Source organism: Myotis brandtii, unplaced genomic scaffold, assembly GCF_000412655.1.
Source record: "Myotis brandtii unplaced genomic scaffold, ASM41265v1 scaffold344, whole genome shotgun sequence".
Classification (NCBI taxonomy): Eukaryota; Metazoa; Chordata; class Mammalia; order Chiroptera; family Vespertilionidae; genus Myotis; species Myotis brandtii.
The window spans coordinates 6,751,752-6,761,965 of NW_005363247.1; positions in this window are offsets into that span (position 1 = coordinate 6,751,752).

Below are 10,214 nucleotides of genomic sequence, written 5' to 3' on the forward strand. Positions count from 1 at the left end.
ATATTCCAATTGATTTTAAAACCCACAAAATTCACAATAGTGCTGCCTCTGGGGAAGGTAGAGAGGTGGGCTGGGAAAAGAATGTGCAGGTAGCTGCAATGGTGTGGGCAGTGTAGGATTTCTGTGTTGGGTGTTAAGTCTTCAGATGTTGGTTCTATTATAATCTTTTATAATATACATACACTTTATTTACAGTCATTTTATGTGTCAAATATTCATTTTAAAATGGAACAACCAATTTATGCCTTAAGGAGGTTGTAGTCTTGTATGCTCTCCACAACTCGACTATTTCTTATATTTTGCACTGTAACCATAGCCTCTCAGCCCTCAATTCTTAAGAGTGTTGCCTCTTTCTTTAGGGAAAACAAAAGCTATATGCATCTAATTTTTTAAAAAAAAAATCCTTGATTAACATTATTATGAACTTACATGTGATTGCTTGTCCATATTCAAAGACCTGAGGATCATCACTGTCTAATGAGAAGAACAATGGGTATACTTGCTTGTTTCCTGCTTGTTTTCTGCTAGTTGAGCTTAAGGTCAGGTAGAGTCAGCCCCAGCACATTTCATGTATAATATAGTGTGAAATAGTTGAAAGTCAAGTTTCTAAACCCAGTTCTAGTAGTAAGTCATTGCGTGACCTTATGTAAGCAACAAAATTCTCTATATTTTATTTATTTATTTATTTATTTGTTTGTTTATATTATTTAATTTGTTGCAGTGACATTGGTTAATAAGGCTAAATAGGTTTCAGGTGTGCATCTCTATGACACATAATTTGTATACTACATTGTGTACCCATCACCCAAAGTCAAATCATCTTCTGTCATCATATATTTGGCTCCCTTTACCACCTTCCACCCTGCTTCCCTAGAGGAATATTGTTGTCTGGTGTGTGTGTGTGTGTGTGTGTGTGTGTGTGTGTGTGTGTGTGCATACACATACATGACATATTACTATGAGGACTCACAAGGATCTATTATTCTGGTGACATCTGAGGAGGGAAAGTTGGAGACTCAAAGACAGAGGGAGATTCCCTGGGAATCCTTCTGTACCTTTCAAATTTTGAACCATCAAACATATCTCCTATTTGATAAAGAAAGAATAGATGGATGAATGAATCACAACATCTGGCATAAAATACGTGTTCAAAAATGCATAGCTTTCATCCCTGGCTGGTGTGGCTCACTTGGTAAGAGCCTTTTCCTGTGCACCAGAAGGTTATAGGTTTGATTCCCAGTCAGGGCACATACCTGGGTTTTGGTTCAATCCCTGGTCAGGATGATCAACAGGTGTATCTCTCTCACGTAGATGTGTTTCTCTCTCTACCTCTCTCTTCTATCTTTCCTCTCTAAAAATCAAGCAAACAAAAATTCTTAGTTTTTATTCTTTGCCAACCCCATCTAAATTATTTTAAAACTAAATATATTCATTTTAACCCTTTACTAATTTCTCCAATAATTTCAAATATTTGATTTCCTCATTTAAACAAAATAAACAGTAGCCCTTGCCAGTTTGGCTCAGTGGATAGATCATCAGCCTGCAGACCCCAGGGTCCCAGGTTTGATTCCTGTCAAGGGCACGTACCTCAGTTGCAGGCTCTTCCCTGGCCCGGGCCCTGGTCAGGGCATGTGCAGGAGGCAACCAATTGATGTGTTTCTCTCACATTGATATTTCTCTCTGTCTTTTCCTCTCTCTTCCACTCTCTCTAAAAATCAATGGAAAAATATCCTCGGGTAAGGATTAAAAATAATAAAAAAATAAAATAAACAGGAAATCTGCCAGTTTTTTAAATCCATATTTTCCTATGGCATCAATTGCAGAAAATAAAACAGAATCCTGTATCTTTCAGCAGGTTCTGAATACACACACACACACACACACACACACACACACACACACACACACAATTGACCCGGCACGTGAAATTGCGTGAGATCTGGGACCCCGGGGCTCCTCGATGATTGCCCCAAAGAGGTAGGCCGGAGCTGGGGGTCCCGCCTCCTCGGCGCACACGCAGCATCAAGTCCTTGCCCACCAACGAGCGGCTCATCACACACGCAGTCCCACCCACCTGTGTGTGCCCACTGCGCACGCAGCCTCCTTGTGATGGCGTGAGGGCGTGACGACCACTTAGGCTATTATTAGTATAGATATATAGCCCATTTCAAACCCAAACTGAACTCAAGGACATTAGAAATGAGAGAACAAGCTCAAGACACCTCTGTACTTCCCAAAAGGGAACAAGGTGAACTCTCTGCCTGCAGAGCCCAGCCACGTCATCGTTTGGATTCAGCCTCCTCTCCCAATCTGACTCTTAATTGAAGAGCCAACAAACAAGAAAATGTTCCAGGAAAGGGAAGAGGCCAACAATGCTACAAATCCAGTAATCCAAGCAGTTGGGAGTATGGACAGAGTAATTCAATTTTATTGTATTTTCAATTTTTCCTCCAATTTTTCTATTAGATTAAGGCAATCACCCTTTACCCATGACTTACCATTTTTCACCTGTTTCCTAGATCATTTTTAGATTAATATGCTGGAATAGGTTTGAGCCATTTGGTATTTCCTATTTCTACGCTCGGGTTATCTGCCTCCTTAGTATTTTCCATCTTTATGAGTGTTGGTTCTTTTTTAAAAAGTAGATTGAGCACTGGCCGGTGCTGTTCAGTGGTTAGAATGTCAGCCTGCACACCAAAAGGTCACAGGTTAGATTCCAAGTAAAGGGCAAATACCTGGGTTATAAATTCACTCCCCACCCTGGTCAGGGTGGGTGCAGGAGGCAAGCAGTCGATGTGTCTCTTTCACATTGATGTTTTTCTCTCCCCACCTCCCTCCCTTCACTCTCTCTGAGAAGCAATGGAAAAAGTATCCTCATGTGAGGATTAACTAAAATAAATAGATTGATATATCACTGTTTTTATTTCCTTTTAACTTCATTTATCACATCTATCATGCTGCTTGATAAATATTTAGTCAACAAAATGTGTGCAGATATAAAGATTATATGATATGAGACAATGAAAAGTCAATAATAACCATAGACAAGGATATTGAAGGTGAAGCAGTGCATCTTGCTACAGGAGGCACATGCATGGGGAGAAGAGGAGGATCTGTGGGCCCAGAAGAGGAGGAAGCTCCTGTGGTCGGAGGGGGCTAAACAGGTTTTGTTAAGGAAAAGGCCTTGTTAGGAGCTAAAGAATTTGGATAAAGAAATGAAGAGAAGAGACCTTCCCAGGTAGGAGATTCAGGGTGGGTAAGTGGATGGAGAATGGAAAAATCTAAGCCACATTCAGCCAGGAGCTGTCAGCTTGAAGCAATATTTCCCAAAGTGCGGACCATGTAACATGAGAGGTACTAAATAATGTTAATTGATACAAGGAAAATTATTTCATATGTTTTCTTTATTGATTTAGAGATAGAGAGAGAGAATCATCAATTTGCTGTTCTACTTATTTATGCATTCATTGGTTGATTCTTGTATGTGTCCTGATGGAGGATCGAACCTGCAACCTTGGAATATTGGGGACAATGCTCTAACCAACTGAGCTACCTGGCCAGGGCTATTTCATATTTTAATAGTTGAAAACCATACATATAGAGGCTAGACTTATCTAAAACAAACAGAGGTAAGGAATCCCATTCGTGAGTTCCCACCTTTACTCAGCACTACATCTGACACCTCAGGTTCCTCAGGAAGTCTCCCAGAGTCCTCAGCACCCATGTAAACTCCAGGACCAAGGACATTCTGATGGAGTGCAGCAATAAAAGAATCTCAGGACTAGAGCAACCATTGTACGTTTCCCCCATTACTGGAGACCCAATACCCCCATTGTACTCTGCCTGGGAAGGCCAGGTGGGGGCTGTCACCCAGACTGAAGATATGGGACCATGAAGGGGTTCAGTTATTTGGCAAAAGACTCAGGATAGTACATTTATTTCAATTTTAAAAGTGAGTTGTCTTGGAGGAAAAACGGTCAGTAGTAATTCATAAAATGAAGAAAATGAACTAGGTCAGTGGTTACCAAATGTTTGTGGATCTTATGCAGTACTAAATTCTCAAAGAACAAAAGAAGATATGATGAAAGGCCTAAAGGTTAATTTTGCCAAATATGGCAGGGATTGGGTAATTTGTCACTAATCCTGCTTCTCCTTCCGCCTGAGCACACAGCTAACCTGTATGTCTCAACCTCCTTTGCTATTAAGTTTGGCCACATGGTGAATTCTGGCCAATGAAATGGGAATAGAAGTGATGTGCTCCACTTCCAGCCATGACCAATAAAATGCTCCCTCCTTAAATCTTCCTTCTCTTGCTACGCTTGCTGGCTGAATAGAGAAGACTTTGGGGACTTAGGTGAGGGCAGAGCCACAAGGTAGAAGGAGGCTGGTTCTCTGAGTGAACATAAGTAATACTCCCTGTATTCAGATTTCACTTGAGGAAAACAAGAAATTTATTGGGTCAATCCATGGATATTTAAGAATTACAGCAGTTGTCATTATTTACCGTAACATATATACCAAGTGAGGACATTTAAAAAGATACCATCTGCTATCACAAAGAAAGGACATTTTAAAATAAAAATTATAGGAAGCATCCAATCTCTAGAAACAGGAGCAGTCCTTCAGATTGAAAAGCTAGTTCGCTGAAAAACTCATTGCCTTGAACCTAATTTTTCTTATTTCACCATGAATGAATGATAACTTCATTGCAAACAATCATTGGTCCATGAACCAACATTGAACCTCTGGGACACGTGACTCTCCATTCAGTCAGAACTCAAGTGACAGGCTGAATTCACCTGCTCAAGTAAAGTTGCCAGGGGACAGCCTCTCTCTATCTCTGTGTTGCTTCATTTCCAGCAGGCTCTGTTTACATGGTAGCTTCCAGTCTCCAGGCTAACATGAGCATAGCTCCTTGAGAAGTCCCAGGGTCAGTGAGTGCTCACCCTAACCAAACACTGCAGCCAGCAGGACAGGAGGTGCCGTGTGGCCAGGCCTGGGTCATGTCCAGGGCTGATTCCCCAAAGAAAATGAGTGTGTTCTGTTACCCAAAGAAAGGAGAATGAGCCCCCTGGGGCCAAAACAGCAGCTCCCCACTACAGTTCCCAGTGCCCTTCCAGGTCTGAAGTCCTGCTTGTGACTGGGGCAATCTGACTTGGAGAAGCTGAGAGAAGATCACAGTACCATATGGGATTCCTCACAGTTGGCGCCATAATGTGCAGAAGACCTTCAATGAAGATTCTGCCTGGCTTTTCAGTGGGATTTAAAACAAAGTGTGGGAGAAGAATTTTAGTTTGCAATGAAGCACTTTGAAGATGCTATAGTAATCAAGCAAGCAATATATTTCAAATAAAATGTGTTCTTATCCATACCAAGATAGATGTAGATGCCAAATTCTTGGGCTTATTAATGTAAAATGTGAGCTTTGTTTAGTCTTAAGAGCATAGAAACAAATGAGATAAATTTGGGATAGTTAAAAACACAGTTTCTCCATCTATCATAATATTTTTACATACTATTAGTGTCATTCCAACTGTGAAAAAAGATTCAAGCTAAAGATATGCAATGCTTTGTATTACCGAGTCCACATAATTGTTTTCTCTCCTGAAATCTGTTGCCTTTCTTCATTCTTAACTTGGTGATTCTTGGTATAATTAAATGTTCTTTTTCTTTACCCAGATTAGTATAGAGTTTCAGGCTTTCAATTCAAGTCCAATAGAATTTAATATCTCTCCAATTCCTTTGAAAGACCTGCACTATCATTTTGGTTTCTTTCACTCTAATCACACTAGGATACTGGATTTATTTTCCTATTTCTAACAGTCTAGCCTGGACTCATAAAATGTAACCCAGTACATATCTGCCAGAAATAATTAGACAATGAAGAATTTTCAAATCTAGTTCAGATAAAAACTACAATATTATTCTCCATTCACTGGTGTTCTTCAGGCTATTTTTTCTTTTCATCTCTGCTGTCAGAATTCAGTCAAGAGTCCTTCAATACAAGTGCTCAATGTAGTAATAAATATTTTTCTGCTTCTTCTGTTCATACTCTTTTCTCCCAGGCAAACATAAAGGCTAACTCTTGTCTTTATTGCTTCAAGACTCTCTGCCCTGAATAACATGTGACATTGCACTTTTATATTTTTCATCAAAAAAGAGAAAAAAATCTATAGTACTACACATCTGCTTGCTATTTCTAATCTATCAAAAACATCAACCTGTTTTGGAAATTGAGTATTCATAATTATTAACTATGATGATCAAATATAAAGATAAAATTTTCAGATTTTCCTAAGATATTTGACATTTTTAAAGTACTCTGAATTAATCAATTATTCATTCTCTTAGCAAATGTTTTTTTTTTGAGTCCCTGATTGTGCCAGGCATTACGGTCAAAAAGCTGAAAACACAGCACTACACCAAACACTAGATCCTGCCCTCATAGAGATTATATTCTAGAAAAGGAAGCAGGAAGTAAACACATGAACAACCACAACAAAATGTTGTTTTGTGAGAAACAAACTGGGTAAAGAGGTTAAGAGTAAGTGATGGAGAATACCTAAGGAAGTCCTCTCCAAGGATATAACATCTGAACTGAGACCAAGGGGATGAGAAAAAGACAGCCACACTATGGAGCTGTGGGGGGGGACTACCTTCTAGGCAGAGAAAACACTTGAACAAAAGTCTAGAGGCTGGAAAGGGTTCACCAAAGTCAGGGGACAGAAAGCCAGTGTGGCTAGATCATCTTCACTCATCTCCATGATCACCATGAAGTCCAAGTTAAAAATACTTTTCTTGTATCGATTACATCATTTTAATTTCCTGGAAAGTAACTTACTCCTTAACTTTAATAATGACTTACACAGTGAAGTAGTTCTGAATTCTCTGATTGAGTCTGTCTTTAACACTAGAGAAGCCTTTTGAGAGTCAACTTTTTAAAAACATCAGCTACCACTTCAGTGGTCAGAAAGAGTTAATACACCTCCCAAAATGCCCAGTTTACTGCCAAGAAATCCTATATACCGTGAGACAATCTGCCTGGGAATTTGTCGCCATCTGGTATTTAAAACAAAACCCATTGTGCAGAACTGGCCAGTATTTTAAAAACATAATACAACCAATCTAGGTTTCAAATGCACACATCCATTCAACTAGGCCTTTATGTGCCCTGGTTTTAATACCATTCCATTCTAGCAAAATGTCATGTAAAAAAGACTAAATAAGCAGGGCTTGACTGTCTCTTTTGAGCTCAGCAGGATCCTAGTGTCTGCTCCATCTGCTTCCTATAAGTACTGGGCCAATCAGGAATCAGCCAGTTTGAAGAGGACAAATGCTGACTGCTTCCCCAGCTCTGCTCCAGTTCTGTAGCAACAGGGAGAAGATGCTTCCTAGGCAAGGAATGGGGTAATCATTGAGAGGATGAACTTTTACATCAGGGAGACTTCAGTGCAAATTCTAGGCTGGCACTCACTGGCATTGAGAACTCAGTCCCCAGGTAACTTACCTGACTTCTCCAAGATTCACTTCTGGCAACTGTAGAAGGATAGTAACTACAGATTTGATTTGTTGTGAAAATTAAGTGCAAGAATGTACATAAAGTATGTGGCACTGGGTGGTGAACAATAGCAGGTATCATTTTTATTAGTCTTGATAATAAATTGTATTCTTCAGATGAGTAGAGGAATACCTGCTAAGCAATTTCCCATCCTCATAGAGATACAGCAGGTGTTGAGGGTATATAAGTCCACCAACTTACCAAGGCTTCCTGGCACCAGTTCAATTGCTACATCCACCTGAAGGCTAGGGACCTCAGAAGGGCCACTGACCTAGGGGCCCCCAATGATGAGGGGCCTCAGATGTAGACACTTTAGAGAAATGCCCTGCAAGGTGATTCCAACATGACCTTCTCACTGCCCTGTGCCTTCTCTCCAAGGATAACCTGGATTCCCAAGTGGAGAAATTAGCAGTGGGTAGCAACTTCTCTTTACTCACCAGTTCTAACACAGCTCCATTAAAGCACTGTCTCCTGAATATCTGGTGATCTCAAGTTTGAGAGAAATTAAGAAATAGCTGCTTCTCTGAACAGACTGTTGAACCTCAGAGGGAAAGCAGGGGAGGGTGGGTGGGAAGAGATCAACCAATTAAGTTGTATGCATATATGCATAACCCATGGACACAGACAATGGGGTGGTGAGCGCCTGTGGGGGAGGGTTGGGGAGGGGACAATGGGAGCGAGCTGGAAGAGGTTTATGGGGGGAAAAGAAGACCTATGTAATACTTTCAACAATAAAGATTTTTTTAAAATAGCTGCTTCTCACACATGATCTAGGACGTTCTACCCTGGATATAGAGGAAAACACTTGAAACTTACAAGTGATTTCAGATACTCATCACTTGATAGCACAACCTGCTACCCATAACTTAGTAACAGCCAATCAGCTTATGAACCACTCTGTTTCTTCGAATCAAAACAGGCTCTGTTAAAATGCCAAGTTGCCTATAAAGAAAGAATTCAGGACTTGAAACATGACTTTAAAGCAACAACCTAGAGAAAAACAATTCCCAGTCAATTCTGAAGATCCCTCTACTTGGTGCTGGCACCTTCCTCGACCACTGATAATGGGCTTCCAAAGGCTAGGATCCCAGCAATGGCCCCAGTGGGCTCTGCATCCAGATCCAGCTGCCTCTACCTGGTGATGCGAACATCGACAGGAAGCTTCGAGGCGCTAGCTCTCTTCCAACCGCTTGTATCTCCTCTTGGCCTGTGACCCAAGGCTTTAGCCCCATTTTAGTGATGGCTTACCTGGAAAGCCCTCCACCAAAGAACCTCTTAAGGGAGTCACCCCTGTGCCACGGGAAACACTTGAGTACATGGCAGTGACAGAGAGTCCACTCCCACAGCTGCCAGAGCTTCTGCCTCCCTCTGCCCTCACCTCCTGCCACTCTGCTCCTCACTCAGCCTTCCTGGCCTTCTTTCAATTCTTCTCACACAACCAGCTCCTCCCTGCCTCAAGTCTGGGAACATACTGTTTTGTTCTCATTGGAATGCTTTGCCCCAGAACCAGCACATTCTTTGCAGGATCCAGTGCAAACTTAAAATGCAGGCATTTTTCTTCCAACCTTATCAAGAACTTAAAGATGGAGACAGCAGCCTTCACACAAGGCTTAAGACCCTTTGTACAGGTTCGGAGCCCTGAGCAAATGCACAGGGCTTACACCCCAACAGCTGGCCCTGCTTTTTCGTCTGCTCTTCACATGGCCAGCTCATCATCAATGAAGTCATCATGTCTAGCTATTCTTTCAGTTCCTTTTTATTTTCTTTATAGCATTTATCACAATTTTAAATATTAATGAATTAATTAGATTACTTTGAGGGATTCTGTTTCCCCCGTTCAACATCTTTTTAGACTGTAAGTCCATAAGGGCAGAGGCTATGTGTAGCCTTGACCATGGATCCCCAATACCTAGAAATGTGTCTGGAATATGTAGACACTTAAACACGTTGCATGGACGGGTTAATTTATGTTCCTCTGCTTTCAGCTTGAAGCTACTAGTAATATTGAAATTTCAGTGCATAAAAAAGTAGTCAGTGCTTGCGTTCAGTCAGTGGAGTGGTATTCTCTCCTCATCTGAGAAACTGCCTCTTGTTTCCCAGCCATGGCTTGCTTTCTAGAATCGTTTATTGCTTTTATGATTTCTGATCCACCAAAACTTTCATATTTTTCTTGTATAAAGAACACATCCCAGTCTATATCATCATCATTTATTTTTCAGCAGTTTTACCATGAGTTCTTTAGGTGTGATTTTCTTTGTATTTAACTTGTTTGAGGCGTAATGCTTCTCAAAACCATGGCTTAATGTCTTTCATCAGTTTTGGCAAATTTTTCAAGCATTACATCTTCAAATAATTCCTCTGCTCCACTCTTTTTCTCCTTCTCCTGGAACGTCGGTGGAACATATATTACCTTTCTCTGTATCTTCTCTGTGTCTTTCACTCTCTTCCTTATTTCCAACCTTTTGTTCCTTTGTACTTCATTCTAATATTTTCTTCTGATCTATCACTGTTCATTAATTCTCCCTTCAGTGGTATCTGCTCTTCTGTAAAGTCCAACCTTGGAACCATTGATTTTATCTTTTTAACTTTATTATTATAGACTAGAGGCCCGGTGCACAAAAATTTGTGCACTCGGGGCGGGGGGGGGGGGGGTTCC